Source organism: Dasypus novemcinctus, chromosome X, assembly GCF_030445035.2.
Source record: "Dasypus novemcinctus isolate mDasNov1 chromosome X, mDasNov1.1.hap2, whole genome shotgun sequence".
Lineage (NCBI taxonomy): Eukaryota > Metazoa > Chordata > Mammalia > Cingulata > Dasypodidae > Dasypus > Dasypus novemcinctus.
Genome location: NC_080704.1, coordinates 167,133,073 through 167,153,378, shown reverse-complemented (window position 1 = coordinate 167,153,378; position 20,306 = coordinate 167,133,073). Strand labels below are relative to the sequence as shown.

Genomic DNA, 20,306 nt, shown 5'->3' with positions numbered 1-20,306 from the left:
TGGCTTCCTGGCAATCTGTCTCTTAGTCTCTGCATCTGTCACATTGTCATCTGTCCCCCTTCTGTCTCTTCATTTATACTACTGCATCTAAATTTTCTCTGCTTGAAAGAATCCCAGTCATACTGGATTTAGACCCACCCGGATTGTGCTGGGGTCATCCGAATAAGGTCTTCAAAGATCTTATTTACAAATGGGTTTGCATCCACAGGGACTGTAGATTAGGGAGTGAACATGTCTTTGTGGAGGCGTAATTCAATCCATTACAACATGCTGCATCTTTTTATGAAAAAAAAATCATTAAAGTAGGAATAAAAAGGAACTTTTTCAACGTGACAGAGGGATAAATTGACAAGATGACACTAAAGTTTATATGCAAATATAATGAATCTAGAGTAGACAAAACAAGCTCAGAAATTAACAAATTTGGAGACTTTACCCTACCTGATTTTAAGACTTAGTACAAAGCTGTAGAAGTTAAAATAATAGTACTAGCTATGTATTGATATAAGGACACATAAATAAATCAGTGAAATTGAAGTGAAACTCTAGCAATAGATATCATATGTAAGATCAAATTGTTTCTGATAAATGCATCAATGTGATTCATTGGGGAGATGAAAGTATTTTTAGAGAATGGTGGTGGAACCACTTAAATCCCTAGGGAAAAAAATAAATAATATCTCTCATACCTCAAACCATAAACAATGATTAACTTGAAATGCATTGCAATCACTATAAAGATAAAAGTTAAATTATAAACTCCTAGCATTTTCTTATAAAAGTAAATATGCATCTCCTGTATGATCCACTAATTCTACGTGTAGGCATTCTCCCCAAAGACATGAAAAGATGTTCACAAAAAGGCTGGTGGAAGAGTGTTAATAGAAGCTTTATTATTATTTATAATTGCAGAATTGAAACAACCCAAGGTTTATTAACCAGAGTGGAAAAACCAATTTTAGCATATCCATACAATACGATATTACTCATCTATTTATTTATATTTTGGGGGAAGGGAAAGAGACTCAGTTTTATTTTACAAATGGAAGCACTTAGAATTTTATCAGAGAGGCACATTTTCTGGGGAAAGCAGCATAAACTACCTCACTGGGATAACGTCTATAATATAAATACCTAACAACTAACGGCATACAAAAATGTTGTCTTTGAATAGGGCCATGACTGAGAAGCATCTTTTAAAGAAACCTCATTTTTTAGGGTCAGAAGAACCGTAGTTACACTTTGCTTGCATTTATTTGTGACTTGAAGTAATACTGACCCCAATAATTTAGTCTCACACGTTGAGAAATGAAGAAAGAGGAAAGCAAATCTTGTTAATTCCCTTCACAAATTAGAAATCCAGAATACAGTAGACACCAGGGGTCCAGCTAAGCTTTTGGCCTTAAATAAAACTGTTACAAAAGGATAACTCAGATGGCGAATTCCCCCTTCACCTGCACGCTCTGCCCGCGGCCATCGGGGAACAGCAGCCTGCAGAAGGCCCAGCGGCCATAGCGCATGCGCGGCAGGGGCTCCTAGTTCCCTGGTCGTCTCCTGGTTGAGCCCAAGCCTTTTCCAAATCCTCTCCAGGGCCACTTATCCCATGAAGAATGTGAGGGAAAATTTACGCGTGTACCAGTCTCTGTTGAAATACATAAGCTCCTGGATATTTTTATTTAAAAATTCCTTGTAAAACTCAGCCATTTCCTCTGCATTCAGTGTTGCTTTTTGACCTGATCCAGCTCTCACTACCAAGCCTCTGGCCTTCAGTCTCAAGTGAATGAATGAATTCTTTTTCCTTACTGAAAGTCAAATTCTGGTTTGCCCAGAATTGTTGATTCCATTCTTGTGTTTCTTATCTCAGCTCTCTCAGCTTTTGTTCCGGTGGTGATTTTTTTTCAGGGACGTAAAACTGCACAGGTTGAAGGTTTGAATATTTATCTGGGGGTCCTATCCAATCATGGTGGGAACTCGAGACCGGGCTTGACGCTGCCTCCCTGTACTCGGCGCCATGCTCTGGAGCCAGCTGGCGGCCGGGCAGACGAAAACGCGGCACAGAAGTGAGAGAAGAGTCCTACTCGCGAGCCGAAAGGCCACCAAGGCCCCGTGTCCTCAGGCTCCCCTTATTATTTTTTAATATATGTTTTTATTAGAGAAGTTGTGAACTTCCAAAATAATCACTTATAATTACAGAATTCCCATACAACTCCCCATCCACCAATGTCTTACATAATTCTGTGGAATATTTGTTACAGACTATGAGAGAACAAACTCATCCATTTAAAGGAATAAACAACTGATACAATAAACAATGTGGATGAGAGCTACGAATCTTATCCTGAATGAAAGAAATCTTATCCTGAATGAAAGAAACCAGATACAAAACATTATATACTGTAAGAGTCAATTTACATGAATTAGAAAACAGGCAAAATTCATTTAGGGCTGGGGAAGTAGAAATCAGAATAGCGATTTTCTTCTCACCCCTGTGATGGTGTGATGGTGGAGGTGTTGACAGTAAATCGGCAGGAGGGGACATCCTACCTGTCGCAATTTTCTGTATCTTGATTTGGAGTGAGGGTCACATGACTGTAAATATTTGTCAAAACTCATCAGCTGTACGTTTATAATGTGCATTTTACTGAATACGATTTTACCTCAATAGAAAATACAGCTAATGCAAATATTTCCTTACTCTCCAAGCTCTACTGCCACTTCCTAGGGGAAATAAGTTTTATTAGTTGATGCAAGTGTGTGTATCTTTTTATAAGTTGCATATATAAATGAAATTATATATATTAATATTTCACTCTAATTGTAGCATACACTACATGTGATTTTGCTCCTTGCTGTCTGTATTTAACATCTCTGTAAATCTTTCCTTATTAGCACATATAGATGTCATTTTTTTCAATGACTATAGGGTATTCCATTGTATGAATGTGCCATTATTTACAAATGACTCTGTAAATGAATGCATACTATATGAATGAATCCTTTTATAAGCACTTTATATGCTTACTGTGGTAGACAGTATAATGTCCCCCAAAGATAACCATTTCCTAATTCTCAAAACCTGTGAATGTTACCTTATGTGGTCTAATAAATTATGTACCCCCTCAAAAGACATATTATGGATCTGAATTTATTTTTAAGTAGGACCTTTTCAAGATGTCATTAGTTAAGTTGTGGCCAACAGAGGCAGGGTAAGTCTTAATATGTATTACCGGAGACCTTATTAGGAGAACATCACAAAGAGGAGCAAAAAACTGGAAGAATGGGCACAAGGAGGGAGAGATCATCATGTAATAGGAGGCAGACATGCAAGCCAAGGAACCCCAAGGATTATAGCAAGCCACGATAGAATGCTACAGATTTTGGGGAAAATGCATGGTTTTGCTGACTCCTTGATTTTGGACTTCTAGCCTTCCAGACTATGAGTCAGTGAATTCCTACTAAGTCAATCCACTGTATGGTATTTGTAATAGCACCTGTCAAACTAAGACACCTTACATGGCAAAAGTCTCTGCAGATGTGCTTAAATTAAGGTTATTGTGATGGAGAGATTATCCTGGATTTTTCCCATGGCTCCAGTGTAATTACAAAGGTCTTATAAGGGAGAGGCAGAAGAGTCAGTGTCAGACTAAGAGATGTGACAATGGAAGCAGAAATTGAATTGATGGAGGAAAGGCCCACAGGGCAACGAATGCAGGCAGTGTCTAGAAGCTAGAAAAGCAAGGAAATGAATTCTTTCCTGGAGCTTCCAGAAGAAATGCAGCCTTGCCAACACCTTGATCATAGCCCAGGGGGACCCATTTCAGACTTCTGACCTCCAGAACTGTAAAATTTTGTGTGGACAACTTGCCAGGACTAGGTGTTATCAAACTCCTTATTTCTGTCAAATATCAAAGAAGAAAATAGCATCTTGTTTCAATTTTCATTTCCCTGATCAAAAGTGAGATTGACCATATTTTCACGTTTATAATTGCTTAAACCTCCTGGGATTTAGTTTCCTATTTGTAACATGAATGTAACTAAACTACTCATGAATATTGTAGGATTGATTTGTACATGAAATCACTTAATGTGTTTCTATGCCTATTGATTACTTAATTATCTAGACATATTTTAATTATATATATACATAAATATAAATGGCTATTAGTCTCTGATTTTGGACAATTTTATATGCTGTCAGCCCGTGAGAAATATAGCATGTATTTTTGATATGGACTGTATCACAGAAGGCATATTAATATATCTGTGGTCTTGTCCTATTGCTGTTATTACAAATGATCACAAATGTAGTGTCTTAAAACAGCACAAATTTACTATCTTATAATTCTAGAGATCAGAAATCCAAAATGGGTCTCACTGGGCTAAAATTAAGGTGTCCACAGGGCTGGCTTCCTTCAGGTGGCTCTAGGGGAGTGTATTAGTCAGGGTTCTCTAGGGAAAGAGAACCTACAGGACATACCTGTAATTAGTATGAGATTTTATAAAATTGTCTCACACATCTGTGGGGATGCACAAGTCCAAATTCTATAGGGCAGGCTGCAAGCCAGGGGCTCCTATGAAGGTCCTTGATGAGTTAGTTCCCCAGGGGACACCGCTGTCTGAAGTAAAGATGGAAATTCTCTCCCTGAATGCTGATATCACTTCCCCTTTTAAGACATTCAACCAATTGGATGAGATATCACTCATTGTTGATGGCAATTTCCTCAGTTGATATTTATGTAAACAGCCATCTATATAATCAATTCACTGATGATTAAAGACCATGAAATGTCCTTGTATTACAATTAGCTCAGTGCTTGCTTGACCAAACAACTGGGCATAATTATCTGGTCGAGTTGACACATTAGCCTAACTGTCACAGGAAGAATCTGTTTTCTTACCTTGGCTTTTAGCCCTGTTTCATCAAAAAAGCTAGCAATGTCCAGTTGAGTATTTGTCATGCTGCCATTTCTCAGGTCCTTTCTCCTTTGCCTCCTTGTTTCGTTTACAAGGACCCTTGTAATTACATTGGCACCCCGGGTTAATCCAGGATAACCTCCCTATCTTAATGTCAACTGATTAACAATCTTGATTCTATTTATGACCCTAATCTTTCTATTTCATTTAACTTAACAATAGTCACAGGTTCTAGAGACTAATATGGACATCTCTTGAGGGGTCATTATTTGGTCCACCACACCATCCTTATTTTCACTATTGTTTTGCACTGGTTACAGTGTACCTTGTTGGGAATGCTGGGGAGGCAACAAGTATATTTGAAAGATAATTTCCTTCAGACAGGCCCGGAGTTGGACGTTTACTGCCTGTAGTTCTTTGGGCATGTCACTTAAATTCTTTTAGCCAAACCTCGATTTACCTTTCTACAAAATGGGTATCGTAATTGTACCTACCTACCTCCTTATGGTATGGTATAGGGCCGAATGTGATAGAAATTAACTATTAATTGAGTCCTTACACTTTACTGAGGCATACAGAATAAGGCCCAAACAAATGTTTATGCTCTTTCCATCCCCATGCTAGGGTCATGATGAAAAACCCTTGTAGAAGCACTATGGTGCTTTCTGCTTACTGTGATAATTAACAGCTTCACCTGTTTTATGTTCCTACAGTGCTGTTGTTTATCCCTGTGGCCATTTATAATGATAAATGAAAACTGTTTACAGCCTTAAAAGCAAGTGTACATGCTTTACCTACATCTTATTTTACCCCATTTTATTTAATAAGTGAATGACAATGGGCGTGTTCCAAACCTGTTGAGAAGTACCATATATTTGGCAGTCTGGACTATAGCAAACACAATTGGCATGCTGTTCAAGGAGCAGCCATGCTGACATATTCATGGAGTTGGTCTGAATTCATACTATAGTTTACAAATTGAAGACCTGAAGCACAGAAATCAAGATGCAAAGTACTAACAAGTGGTCCAGTCCAAGGTTGTACTTTCTCATAAAGAATTTACTGATTGGCTTGCTGTCCTTGAAGACATTCCTCTAAGGAAGTGGAGCTCTTCTCTGAACTACAACTGTAGCACTTGATTATTTGATTCACTGGGCTTTGCTGTCAAGTGTGTGAATTTACTTGGGGTCAGAGGTGGGCAGGGCCACATTACTTTGAAATCTGGTGAATCCCCAAAATAGTTTTCTGCACTGTCAGAACTGGAAGGAGCCAGAAAACAGTGGACTGGCTGCACGTAAAAGCTTTTTCCCTCATGTCCTCCCTTGACTAGAGTGATTAGATTTTACTTCTTTTCAGAAGGAACACCCTTACATTTGCCTTTAGTATTGTTTACTATGCATTTTCTTTGAACAAAATAATTAATTCCATTTCCTTTTAGTGATATTCTGTTTGATCCATTTAGCTCTTTGAAGATTGTCATTGGAGCTATGTAGAAAAGTGGTCTGTGGTTTTTGGACATTAATCTTTTACGCATATTCATCTTTAACAAAAAAGACTCTTTCATATATCTCACCTCTTTGAATTGGTTTAACATTGATCATTCTTCAGTCCTTAGTTTTGTTTTGCTGTTGTATATATTGATGCTTGTTAGTATAATTTATTTTCCTGTTTTTGGGTTTTATAGATGATGTGTAAACGAAAGTTTCCTACAAGTTAATATTCAATTATAAGTTTAAATTTTAAAAATTCTATTCTAAATAAATAAATTGAAATACTTGAGGAACAATGAAAAAAATATTTTATGTAGTATGATAAGTATAATTATAATATTAAGATTGAAGAGGAGATAATGGCACCCTATAGATAAACTTCCACTAGCAAATCTTTTGCAGTTTAAAAAAGTTTCTCTTTTGCTAACTGGAGTTCTAATTATCCTTGGGGTTAGGTATTTGCCATGTATACCTAGAAGAAATCATTTTGGTTTGTACCATTTTGCTAGTTATAATGACATCTTAATTAATTTTATTAAGTAGATCGAATCAATAAATTCTCTCAGTCTTTATCACCCAGCCTTCCAGGTATGCAGGCCAGGCCCATGCTGGCTTCCTGCTACACTGATGTAAGCAGCTATGCCTGCCCTCTGCCCTTCAGTTAATTGGGCAGTAGTCTGTATGGTCGTACATTCGGTAGTTTCAGTGCCCCTTGGAGTACTGGGTTAACAATAGAGCCAGTCTGAAAGAGGTATATAATTGGGTCCATTCAAATGGAACAGATTTGAACTGTTCAACCCTTCTTGACATCTAGCCAAGTGCTGGGTGGTATAAAATAGGCACTTATTTAAGATAACGACATTTGGCAGAGAGGGCAGCAGCCATGCTGAAGACTGTAGTGGAGATTTTAAATGTTAAGCCACATAGTAGTTTGAGGACAGGTATTAACTCATATTTCTTTTCCAAATGACTCTGTAAAAGCCATCAGTAGAGAGAAGAGACAGTTTAAGATTTCTCAACATCTACTGCCTGAAGCTTCTTTATTTAGGTTAATATTTTAAGAATAAGTTTAAATACTTATACTTAAAATATAAGCGCTAAGAACTTCTGCTCATCATCTTGGTCATCTTTCTGCCAACTGTCAACATCGAGGTTGTTGAAATCACACAATATTAGATTAATGGCAGAGTGATTTCCCATAGTGGAGGTAAAGCATGTGAGCTGTGAAATATGAATCTGTGCATAACTGGATTGGGCAGACAATTGAAATTTGCGCTATTAAGTACCAGAAGTTTGTTTTAATTACTTTAGTGCAGTTAATAATTAAATTATTATATCTATGCTTGTCTTATTAAACAAATATAGGAAATAGCATAAGGACACTAAAGTTCAGGTGAGTCTGCTTCTCATCTCATAGGTAACCCTGGCCTTAGTTTTCTCAAGTTAAAATTGGATAACCTTATTAGGCCTCAGGTTTTTCACAGTAAAATGGAAAGATTGGATACCCAAGGTCTCTCTTAGCAATGATATTTGTTTTTCTATATCATTTGTTCTTTATGGCTTAGATTATCATTATGATATTTGCAGCCTAAGGATTATTGCAACCGTGATTTTGGGGGCTATTTTTATGCTTCTTGAGTTCTTGTGCTTGCTCTTTGTTGTATTCCTCACTTTTACCCACCCTCTCTCTTTGCTAATAAGTGCTACTTTGCATATACTTTGAGTTTAAGCATAAGTAAATCCAGTTTGTTGGCCTTGAATTAAAGTAAAACTAAAAGGATTGTTGCTGATGTCATGGAGACATATATAAATGAAGACCTTGCATTTTAAAATCATTTTATAGCTGCTATGAGGCTATTTGCTAACTTTTGTTTCTTGTCTGTGTCCCAGAAAGTTGAACTTATTAGATGAGGAACTCCTTGGGAAGTGAGGTGTCTTGTGCTTGTGATGGGTTGCACTGCATCCTGTCTCTTTTTTGGTCCATTTTTGTATATCTGGATGAAAATACAACACCAAAAAATTCATTGAACTGAATTTTGAGTGGCAGGGGATAGTGGAAAGGAATAAACATTTATTGACAATCTCTTTGTGTTAGACACTTTGGCATACATTCTTTTATTTAATATGTGCTCCAAATCCTATGAGGTGGCATTATTATGTTCATTTTACAGGAGAATAAACTAAAGTTATAAAGGTCAATTGTATTAGTCTGCCAAAGGGGTGTTGACGCAGAGCATCAGAAAGATTGGCTTTTATAATAGAGATTTATTTGGGGGTAAAACTTAGAGTTCCAAGGCCAAATCATGCCATTGTTGAGATGCTTTCTTACCAGGGTCAGCTGCTCTTGATCCTGTCGTGTTGCGACGTGTTGAAGCAAGATGGCCCCTGATCTCTGTGAGGTTTCTCCTTCCCCTCTGGGCTTCCTTTCTCAGGTTTCTCCTTCCCCTCTGGGCTTCCTTTCTCAGGCTCAGCTGCTCTGCTTTCTTCTTGATTTCAGCTGGAAGCTGGCATGGGGCTTGTATGTTAGGGTTTCCTCTCCCTCCTGGCATAGGGCTTGTTTCTTTATGGGACTTCTAGATCAGTCTCTGTTGTTCCAGTCTCTTCCTAATTTCAGCTGTGAGCTATCAGGCAAATGGCTCAACTCTCCCTGGGCCTCAGCTGTTTGAGCCTCTCCTTTCTGACATGGCAGGATCAGAAGACAGAGCTCTCTCTTCCTGTGTCTCTCTTGTGAGTGTCCGTTTATATCAGACCCAGCGAGGGGGCGAGGACTCAACTTTAGTCATGCCTTACTACCAGAGTCAAATATAAAGCCCTAAAAGCAATCTTAACAGGTTATCTTATCAAAGGCCCCTCAACTGAATTTAATACAATCAAAAGGTACCACACCCAGAGGAACAGATTAGTTTGCAAGCACAATCTTTTTTGTGGATTCATAAACTCTCAAACTGTCACATCAAATATTTAAGAGTAAGGACATAAGATTCAAAAAGACCTGCCTTCAAAACAAGGCTATCATTTACTAACTGTTCTAACTTGGACAATTTTCTTCACTTTCTTGAGCCATTTTTTCATGTGAAAATTAGGTACGACCAATTTAATTGATATATTGTGGGGATAAAGTAAGTTAATGCAGGTTAAACAATCTTGTATGTGATTGGCACAAAGAAGGTAATCAGTAAGCTGTTTTTGTTTTTGTTTAATAGTAAGAAAACATTCAGAAGGGGTACCTGAAAGGAGGATACTTGCTCTGGTTACAAAACAAGGGAGGTGGAATTCATCCCTTAGCCAGGTCTATCTAACAATGTGCTCTTTCCATAACACCACAGTGTCTTCCCTGGATTACATTTATTCACACTCAAATTTCCATTCGCTGTTTTTTTTTTCTTAATGCATGCAAAATTTTTAATTAGCTCTATTTTATTTATTTTTTTCTTCTTTGTGTTCTTTTAAAATTTACATAAATAAATATGAGGTCCCTGTATGTCCCCCTCACCCCACTCCTCCCACATCAAAAACCTCTTCCATCATCGTGGCACATTTCACTGCACCTGGTGAATACCTTTTGGAGCACTGCTGCACCACATGGACAGTGGTCTACATTGTAGTCTACACTCTCCCCCATTCCAACCATCGGGCCATGGCAGGACACACAATTTCCAGCATCTGTCCCTGCAGCATCAACCAGGACAACTCCAAATCCTGAAAATGCACCTGCATCATATCTCTTCTTCCCTCTCCCTATCATCAGCAGCTACCGTGGACTTTCTCCACATCAATATTACAATTTCTTCCCTTACTGATCACAATAGTTCCCCAGCAGAACACCAGTACGTTCACACTAATCCATACTGTATTCTGCCATCCTGTGGACCCTGGGATGGTTATGTCCATGCCACCTACACATCGAAAGGGGGCTTAGATTCCACATGGATAATTCTTCTGCTTACAGTTGTAGGTATGCTTGGCTCCCTGGTGTAGTGGTTGACCCTCTTCACCTCCCTGTTAGCTGGCAGAGGAAAATCCAATGAACCAGAGGATAGGAGTTGCCAGTCTGCTGAGGCTCCGGGCCTGACTGTCACATGGACAGTCCAGAGATTCAGGTCTCCTAGTATACACCAACCCAAACACCAACCACAGGTCTGGTAAAAGTAACAGATGAGTCATGTGTAGTAAGGTCATATCTGAGTCCAGCTCCATCACACTCAGGAACACAAATTCCAAGGTAGGGCCAACTGACATGGCCCCAAACTCCAGAGCCATCTGCCATGACCATGGAATGTGTGGGTTTCTGTAATCCTTAGGAGAACCAGTAGCTGAGTTTCTATCTACTTTGGCTATCTCTGGTACCCTGCTGAGGCATGCATAAACATTACCCCTATGATGACCACCCTACTCTTTTTTGGAGACTCATAGCCATATAAACTCATTTGTCCTTTCCATTTCTCCCTTTGATCCAAGGTCAAAAAACAGTTTTTAACACCTGATATTACATGTAGACTGAGATGTTCTGCTGGTCTGAGTTGACCCATTTATTCAAGGTCTTTATCTAGTTACATCATCAGCTGGTGCTGGGTAGTAATCCCTCGGCAGCAGGGAGGCTCATCCCCAGGGTCATGTCCCACGCTGGGGGGAAGGTAATGCATCTACATGCTGAGATTGGCTTAGAGAGTGGCCACATTTGAGCAACATGAATGGATGAAAGAGTTATATATAAGACTCTGCATCTAATAATTCATGTGACAAAATAAGAAAATGATCCACTAAATAATTTTGGAAGAAAGGTTAAGATAATTACATGTAGATATAACCTGTATGGTGATTCACATTAACAAAAGCCCAGAAAATTTGGGAGTGAATATACAGAATTTCTCTGTTTCTGAAACTAGCTTAAATTGTTGTATATGACTTAATTTCCACTGATGGTAGCACACTTAGTGTTGTTGTTTCCAGGTATACTCATTCCCATCCAGTATTTGCTTTTACTATAAAATTCAAAAAGGGGAAGAGCAATTGTGTACACGTGGTGGGAACTAAAGGTTTTTGTTTCATAGTGGCGATACCCTTGCAAGTTGGTGCAGGCAGTGTTTGCTGGTTCTTTCCAGTGCCATTGGGTAATATGTAGAAAGCAATCTGAATTTCTACAGGGCATCCTTTCATGGATGTTCTCCTAAAAATGCAGCTGTTTCCTACTCCTCAATGCTGAAGAAGTGGCCTATTCATATCCTTATGATGCCCTAGTCTTGAGGTTGACACATTGCCTCACATTCCCATCTAATGACTCTAGGCTGCTCGTCACTCCAATGTGAGCTCTAAAGGAAACTCTTGAGGGAGGGCAGGTTTTACCCCTGATGCTGCTTAGCCATACTATACCTCGTTTTCCTGTAGACCTCCACATACACTGGAAGTTTAGACAGGTTTCCAAGGTTACCTAGTAGTACACTACAGCCATCAAAGTGAATAATAATCTTCACTCCTCTGATTCTCTAAACTTTATATGAACAGCTCCCATAATTCCTTCTTGTTCTCCAGCAATTTCTTTATGTGGGGCGAACAAAAACATTAAACAGCCTTGCAATCCTTCTTCTCATTCTCTTAAAAGCTCCACCTTCTCCTATTTCTCACTTCACATATACCTATTACCTTTTTCTGTCCCTCCCCTCCCATATCATACATGTAGCAATTTTCTCTGAAGCCAACAATTAAGAACCTAGTTTCTTTGTTCTTCACAATCCAAGTGGAAGTGGTTACAGGGAAACAGGATGCAGTTTTATCTTTCAAGCTAATAGTCTGCCACAAATAAATCTGCCACATTCCTGCTGTTTGCTTGGTCAGATTTTTCAACATAGTATAATAATATAGTAGAATGCAAATTGAAAAAAAGTGAAGTACATATTTGTATATCCAACCTTAAATTTCCCTGCACTGTTTTGTTTGTCTGAGCTATAAATATTTCCCTTTACCCTTAGGAATCTTTAACATTATTATAGGTCTAAGAATGGCAGTTGCATAGTTGAGCAGAAGGCATGAAATTTGCTCTTAATTATCAGTCCACATATGCAAATCTCATTAAGCTTCCCATAGGGGTAAGGCTAATTTCCTTTTATGATCCAGTTAACTCTTTCAGGAATTTCTGCTATTTTTGAATGAAGCTGATAGCCACAGAAGGAGTTAAATATTGTGGAAATATAATTATACTAATGAAAATATCTTGTTCAGATTGGACAATGTGAAATTTTTAGGTTTCAGGTCCTCCCTGATGTGTCATTTTACTCTTCAGTTCTCTGCTATATTTTCTGGATGAGTTGGCATCCTGTTCCTCTTAAACTTATCCAATTGTTTTCTTAGTGAATTTATGAGAATTGGTAACCAATTGCAATAGTGACACCACTGGACTGAAGACTCTCTAATGCCAATAGTTTCTCCAGTCTGTCATTGTTTTCTCTTTCTTTCTCTCTCTCTTTTGATCATTCTAGCAAAAGATTTTTCAATGTTAGCAGTCTTTTCTAATAACCAACTTTTGTTATTATTTACTCTTCTCTCATTTTTTTTTTTGTTTTGGATTTCATTTACTTCTGCTCCTATCTTTACTATTTCCTTCTTTCTGCTTGCTTTGAGTTTAGTTTTCTCTTCCTTTCTTAATTTCTTAAGTTTGTCAGCTAACATCTTGATCTGAGACCTTCCTTCTTTTTATAATTGCCTTTGGAACACTGCTTTTGCTGCATTTCATTCGATTTAGTAAGTTGAGTTTTCATTTTCAATCACCTCAAAGTGTTTTATAGTTTCCCTTATAATTTCTTCCTTGATCTGTTCTTTATTTAGAAGTGTGTTGTTTAATTTCCACATATTTGTGGATTTTCCAAAATTCCTGTTTAATTGATGGTAATTTCATTCCATTGTGGTTGAAGGGCATATGTTTTATGATATGAATATTTTAACATTTATTGAGAACTGTTTTGTGTCCTAACATGTGGTCTATTCTGGAGATTGCTATATGCGCACTTCAACAGACTATTAAGTATGCTAATATTGGGTAGAGCATTTTTTAGATGTCTCCTTATGTCTAGATGGTTTATAATATTGTTCAAGAACTTCTCTTTCCTTGTTGAACTTCTGTCTAGTTCTATCCATTATTGAAAGTAGAGTATTGAAGTCTACAACTATTATTGTTGAACCACATATTTCTCCCTTGAATTCTGTCAGTTTTGCATCTTATATCTTAGGTCTCATTTGTTAAATGCATATATAGTTATAATTGTTATATTTTCCCAATGGATTAACCTTTTTATCATTACATGTCTTTCTTTTCTCTTGTAATAATTGTTTTCTTACACACTGTTTTGTCTGGTATTAATATTGCCTCTCCATTTCTACTTTGGTTATGGTTTGCTTGATATTTTTCCATCCTTTTACTTTCAGCCTATTTGTAATTGGATATAATATGAATGTCTTGTAGAAAACAAATAGTTGGGACATTATTTTTATATCCATCTCTGTCTTTTAATTAGAGAGTTTAATCCATTTATAGTAATTATAATTACTGATAAGGACTTACTTCTTCCAATTTAGTATTTCTTTTATGATTGTAGTTTTTTTTCTCAATTCCTCCATTACTCTCTTCTTTTGTATTAAATATATATTTTCTAGAATTCCATTTTTATTACCTTGTTATTTTATTTTATTTTATATTTTAAAAATAATTTTGCTTGTGACTGCTCTGGAGATTGAAATTGATATCTTGTAACAATCTAGTTCAGATTAATATCAACTTAATTTCAACAGTACCAAAAATCTTTGTTTCTATATATTTCTGTTCCAAAGTTCTGCCATCTTTTGCTGTTATTGCCAGAGATTACATCTTTATACCTTGTGTGACCATCAGACTAGGTTTGTAATAATTGCTTTATGGAGTTATCTTTAGATCAGAGAAGAAAAATGCATTTATTTTCCAAACTTAGTATAAAGTTACAGTGGCCAAAACAGTGTGATATTGGCACAATCATAGACATATAAACAAATGGCAAATACTTGAGAGTCCATAAATAAATTCCTGCATCTATGGCCAATTGATTTTCAACAAGAGTACCAAAAATATTCAATGAGGAAAGAGTAATCTTTTGAACAAAATTTACTGGGACAGCTGGATATCCATATGCAAAAGAGTAAGATGCCTAACCTGTTACTCATCATGTAGAAGGGACATTTGATAAGATTAACAGATGATTTCTTATCAGAAACCATGGAGACCAGAAGGTAATGGTATGGTATAGGCAGTGCTAAATAAAAGAAAACAGGACAGTATGTCAAGCCCTTGATTTTAATATTTATACTTATGATCTTTATTCCTGTAAAAACAAAACTTAACCTAATTATAATTAATGCCTGAGAGTTAACTCTTAAAAACCTCCTTGTTACTGAAATATGGCCTCTATTTTAGCCAAACTTAACAAATAAACTCACTACCTTCTTCCCAACATGGGACATGACTCCCAGGGATGAGCCTCCCAGGCACCAAGGGATTATTGCCAAGCATCAACCAGCAATGCATTTGGAAAAAGACTTTAAGCAATAGAGGTAAACATTAAATACAAAAGTTTTTTACAGTTAAAAAATTTCAAACTGAGTTGGGAGGTCATTACAGAGGTTACACTTAGGCACATCTCCAGCGGATCTCACTAACTGCCACAGTAAGCAAAGCCTCAAACAAAAGTGCTCTCAAGGGCTCTAGGCAGGTTAAAAGTAAAAGGATGGAAAAAGATTATAATGCTGTCAAAAGAAACAGAATCACTAATAATAATATAATGGGTTCTTCAAATAGAAACTGCTTTATCATGGAGAGCACAAAACAAATTATAATCTCAGAATGGTTTGCAAGTTACATTGGAATATATATATAAGAGAAGTTGTGAATTTACAAAACAGTCAGGCAAATGAGCAGAATTAAACTGTTGTGGAACATTTGTTAGAGATTATGAGATAATATCATGAGACTATTACCACTAATTATGGTCTATAGCATATATTTCCATAACCCCCTATTAACATAGTACTTATTTAACAATGATGTAAGAATATTAGTTACAGTGAATTTTTAAGGCAGTTAGGGGTTTTCCCAAAAAGAAGTTAAAATAGTTGGTTGACATTTCAGTTCCTTAGTTTCTTACAAAGTGGGGAATGATCTCAGGTTTTGTTGTTCATTTCAGATAGGTTTTTACAGTATATTTGTCTATTTATGATAGGCTATTTCGATTGGACTGAAACCAATTTATTTCCCATTCTTGCTTAAACTACAACTTTTGTAGGGTGTGTTCCATTTTTTTTTTAGAACGACCTCCCTTTCATTTTTTAAAAAAAGTCCTTTAGAAAGTCCCCATTACTTTTCAGAAGAAGGATGTTTCTTGGCAATGCCAATGTAAAGGGCAGCCAATTTATTTTACCACAGAGTCCCTCCTTTCGGTCATTTTTCCAATGATTTCATTGAGAACTTGACTAAAACAGTCACCAGCATTCATCTCTCCTCTAGCTGGTGGTTATAGTGGTCTCAGCTTTGTGTTTTTCCTTTTAATATTCATGCTGGTTTTTTTTCCCTTGATTGTAGTGGAATGTGTTGTGAGGTTGTTTAAATATATATAAGACTCTTGAAGTGGGGTTACATAATTGTTCAAGTGGATTCTGGTTATAGCCCCCTTTTTATTTTTTTTTAAATTTTATTGATGTATATCATTCATACATGAACATACATAAACAATAAGTGCATAGTAAAAGTTGTGAACACAAAACGAACATGCATAACATCATTCAGGGGTAACTTACATCACCCCACCACCACCACCTTGCATTGTTGTGAAACATTTCTTACATATTATGAAAGAATATCATCAAAATATTATTAATAGCTATATCTTATATATATAGCCCATATCTTATGATATTTGGTATATTTTCCCCCAACCCACCCTATTATTTTTTAAATATATTTTTATTACAGAAGTTTTGAACTTATAAAACAATCATGCACATGTGCAGAAATCCAATACAATATCCCTTCACCAACACACCACACCATGGAGTAATATTTGCTACAGATTATGAGACGATATGAAACTATTACTACCAACCATCGTCCATAGTGTACATTTTATACTTTTTTCCATAACCCCTCCCATTATCAACAAAGTACGTCTTTGGCATCGATACAGGAATATTACAGTATTGCTGTTAACCACTGTCCATAGGTCTCACCATTGTATTTTTCCCATGATTTTCCACATTTCCACCACTCTGAAATAGTGACACACATCTGCTCTAGCTCACAGAAGGACACTTTTGCCGTCTGTACCATCAACCACAATTCTCATCCACCTCTGGGTTCACTGTGTTATTCTGTCCCTAGATCATTCTCTAGCTTTCTTTCGATTGACATTTACACCTCTAGACTACTCTTTTAAGCAAATTCCATTTATCATCCAGCTACTACTCACTATAATGTGTTACCATCAACTCAATACATTTCCACACTTTTATAGCCAAATTAACGAAAACTTCTGCATCAGTAGTTATGGCCCTTTTTTTGAGTCAGGGAGCCTATTATTAATTTCATGCTTAAGTTTAGTCTTGGTCTATCCATGAGACTCTCATTTTCATTTTATTTTCCTTTTGATGAGCTACTTTAAGAGCAATAATTTTTCTCGTTGGGTAACAAGGAATTTGAACAAATTCTTGAAGCATAATTGGCATAAGAAATAAAAAATATATATATTCCAATAATTACTATTAAAAGCATGAATCTAAAGCATTTTTTTCATCCACAAATTCCACCAAACCAGGAGCCCAGGTCAGGAAATAAATCTTTCCATTGAAATGTTTTTCGAGATTAATATCATGGGATACTCTATTTGATCACTGATATTTTTTTAGATTGTTTGCCACTGTGCCAGATTTATTAATGTAAAAGTAACATGTTCATATATCAGAGGACAAGTGTCCCCCTGTTGAGCAGTCAAAATATTTAGGGCCCTTCTATTCCCTAAAACCATGGATATTAGGCTATTTATGTCATCTTGGAGGATGTGAAGAGTTTTTTAGGGTTGTCTTAAAAAACTCTGTTCCATGATCTTAGACATATTCATAATTGCTCGCTCCAGATCATACATCCCCAAGGAAGATACGATGGTGTGCATGATCGAATAAAGTCCCATATTATGGGAAACAGTCAACAGAAGATATCTGTAAATAGTATGAGAATTTACAAGAGTCTCTCCTGTGACTGAGGGGCTACACAAGTCCAGGTTCCGCAGGCAGGTTGCAAACCAGGGGCTCTGATGAAAGTCCAATGATGGTCCTTGATGAGTTTCCTTGATTAATGCCTTGATGAGTTTCTGGGAGATGCTGGCGGTCCAAAGACGAACTGGGAAATTCTCTCTGAATGTCGAAATCACTTCCCCTTTTAAGGCATTCAACTGATTGGATAAAGCATCACTCATTGCTGACAGCAATCTCCCTGGTGGATGCAGATATAATCAGTCATCTATGCAGTAAACTCACCAAGCACTAAAGCCCATAAATGTCCTTGCATTACAATTAGCCCAGGGCTTGCTTGACCAAACTACTGGGCACAGTCATCCAGTCAAGTTGACACATTAGTCTAACCATCACAGTATGTTAATAGCTTGGGAATATTATCCCTTTCTTATCGCATCAAGACTTGATGTATAAAAGAGACTAAATTAACTATTTGGATAGCATTTTGGGTAGACAATTTATTCATAGTCAGAACAAGGTATCCTTTTCCACATCTTGCTGACCAATCATGGGGAAATGCTTTATATGTATATTTTTTCCACAAGAGATAAACATTGCATTGGGTTACTTTATGTGAAATTAGAACTTCCTCAAATGAGTGAATCATTGTAAGACCAGTAAATTGTAGCTTTACCAATCAATCTATCTGATAAGGAGCCACAAAAGACCAGAAGCCACAAAATCCAGTCATTGTAGGGGTAGAATTTCCTCTACAAGTTCATTGGTATAATGATCAACCCAGGGAACAAACATTGGTATTATATAAGGGAATAATAGACAATTACAGTGGCCGAATGAATTGTCAGTAAATTTTGAATATTTGGAAACCCTGTGAGTGAAGGTTGAATTAATGATGGTTAATATGGTACCATTTATTAAAGGTCAATAGCATTATAAGCATGGAGCCATTTTAGATATTTATGATGAAACAATAAAGTTTTATCACATAAGCCAGGGAATTTCTCCTAAGTGATGTTTTCCATTAGGGTAGTCTACATAAATAAGAAAATTTGTGCTGACATAGGAAATTTTCATTAGCATGGGAAAGAGTATAGTCTTTGAATGAATTGGCATCAGTAGCTGATTGTATTTCATGTCCTTTTTTGGTGCTAAAATAGTTTTAAATGCAGCTGCAGGAGCTGGATTTATATAAATTTCTGGCCTTTTCTAAGACAGCAAATTTTTTCAAAGATAACAAAGTCAGAGTTTTTTTTTTTTTTGTACTTCTGGAGCTAAGGGTGGAGAAAATTTAAAATAATTGGTATGAAGAAGAGTAACATTATAAATAAAGATTTCGTTTTGCACTAGCAAAGACTCAAGAATGAAAATAAGTCAATTAAAAAAATCAAAATGTGGTGACAATATTATAAGGTACAGAGACCAAATGGGGGAATTTTAAGTCTATAGTTTCTTACTCTACCATGTTGTATAAGGCAGTCCACCTCTGAAGGTATCTGCTTCTGGGCCTGGTTGGTTCCTATCCTTAATTTCAATTTCCAGTAATTTTTAAGGATGAATATTCTACTTTAGAAACCCACTTACACTGAGAGATATGAACCAAAGGGCTAATTTTCTATTATTTAGTAACTTTAAAATACTTTGTTAAACCTGATCAAGTCCTTTTTATCAAGGTTTAAAACAAATCCTACAAATATGAAGTCTCAAAGAGAAATCAAGAGGACATTAAGAAAAAATAAATAAAAGTATGTCCTCTGTCGATGTGGATCTGATCTATTCAAAGAATGACTCAACTTTCTTATATGTACAGAATCAATTAAGAATTAAAAATAAAATAGAAGTAAATGTATTTATTAAAATATTCTTTTTAAAATATTTTTTGCAAAATTAAAATTACATTTATAATTAAAAATAGAAGACATTAGGATTTGATTTTGAGGGGAGCAAAGTAGTAAAAGTTGTCAAGGGTTTGAACACTTACTTAAACAAGATCATGGTTCATTGCCAAACAACAGGTGGTTTCCTTTTTAACCAAAGTATTAATAAACACTAGAAAAGTTATTTTGTGAAGTATCATAATTTTGAAGTTCAAGAAACTGTTTCTATTCTGACTGTTCAAAAGAAAAATGAATGTTTTACAATCTCTTACTAAGCAGACCAATAATCCAAGCACATTTTGTCTTTGTAACAAAAGAAAACTTAGTTGAGTATATTGAGAAGAACATTCTTGTAATTAAGTCAGTCAAATCCTACCGAAATTTGACTACCTGAAATGAAATTTCCTGTTTGTAAACCTCCTACAACTTTCCTTATTCACTTAGATTTTGTCCTACATTTTTTTCTATTTCATTCTGCAACAATCAGTTCTTTTACTTTAGGACAAAACTACTCTTTTCTCCTAGTAAAGACACATTCTATATATCTTAAGTAATTAAGTTACCAAAATGATTTTAACAACTGTCTTTAAGCTAGCATTCTCTAAAATAATTATTGTCAAAACAAACTTTGCCAAAATAATGGTTCAATTTGGTCATTGTAAAGGTAACAGTATTTGTCAGCTTTAAATATTTGATAAACATAATATTAGTTTATTCAATCAATAACCCTACACAATTTTAGGGAAAACATAGCTAAGTAGTGAGAAAA

At 36.2% G+C, this 20,306-nt stretch overlaps 1 pseudogene; it reads right to left on the bottom strand.

The window, feature by feature from the left end:
* Positions 1 to 1,344: 1,344 nt before the first annotated feature.
* The window catches only part of LOC101419313 (cytochrome c oxidase assembly factor 8 pseudogene), a 40,822-nt pseudogene continuing 21,860 nt past the window's right edge, over positions 1,345 to 20,306 (bottom strand).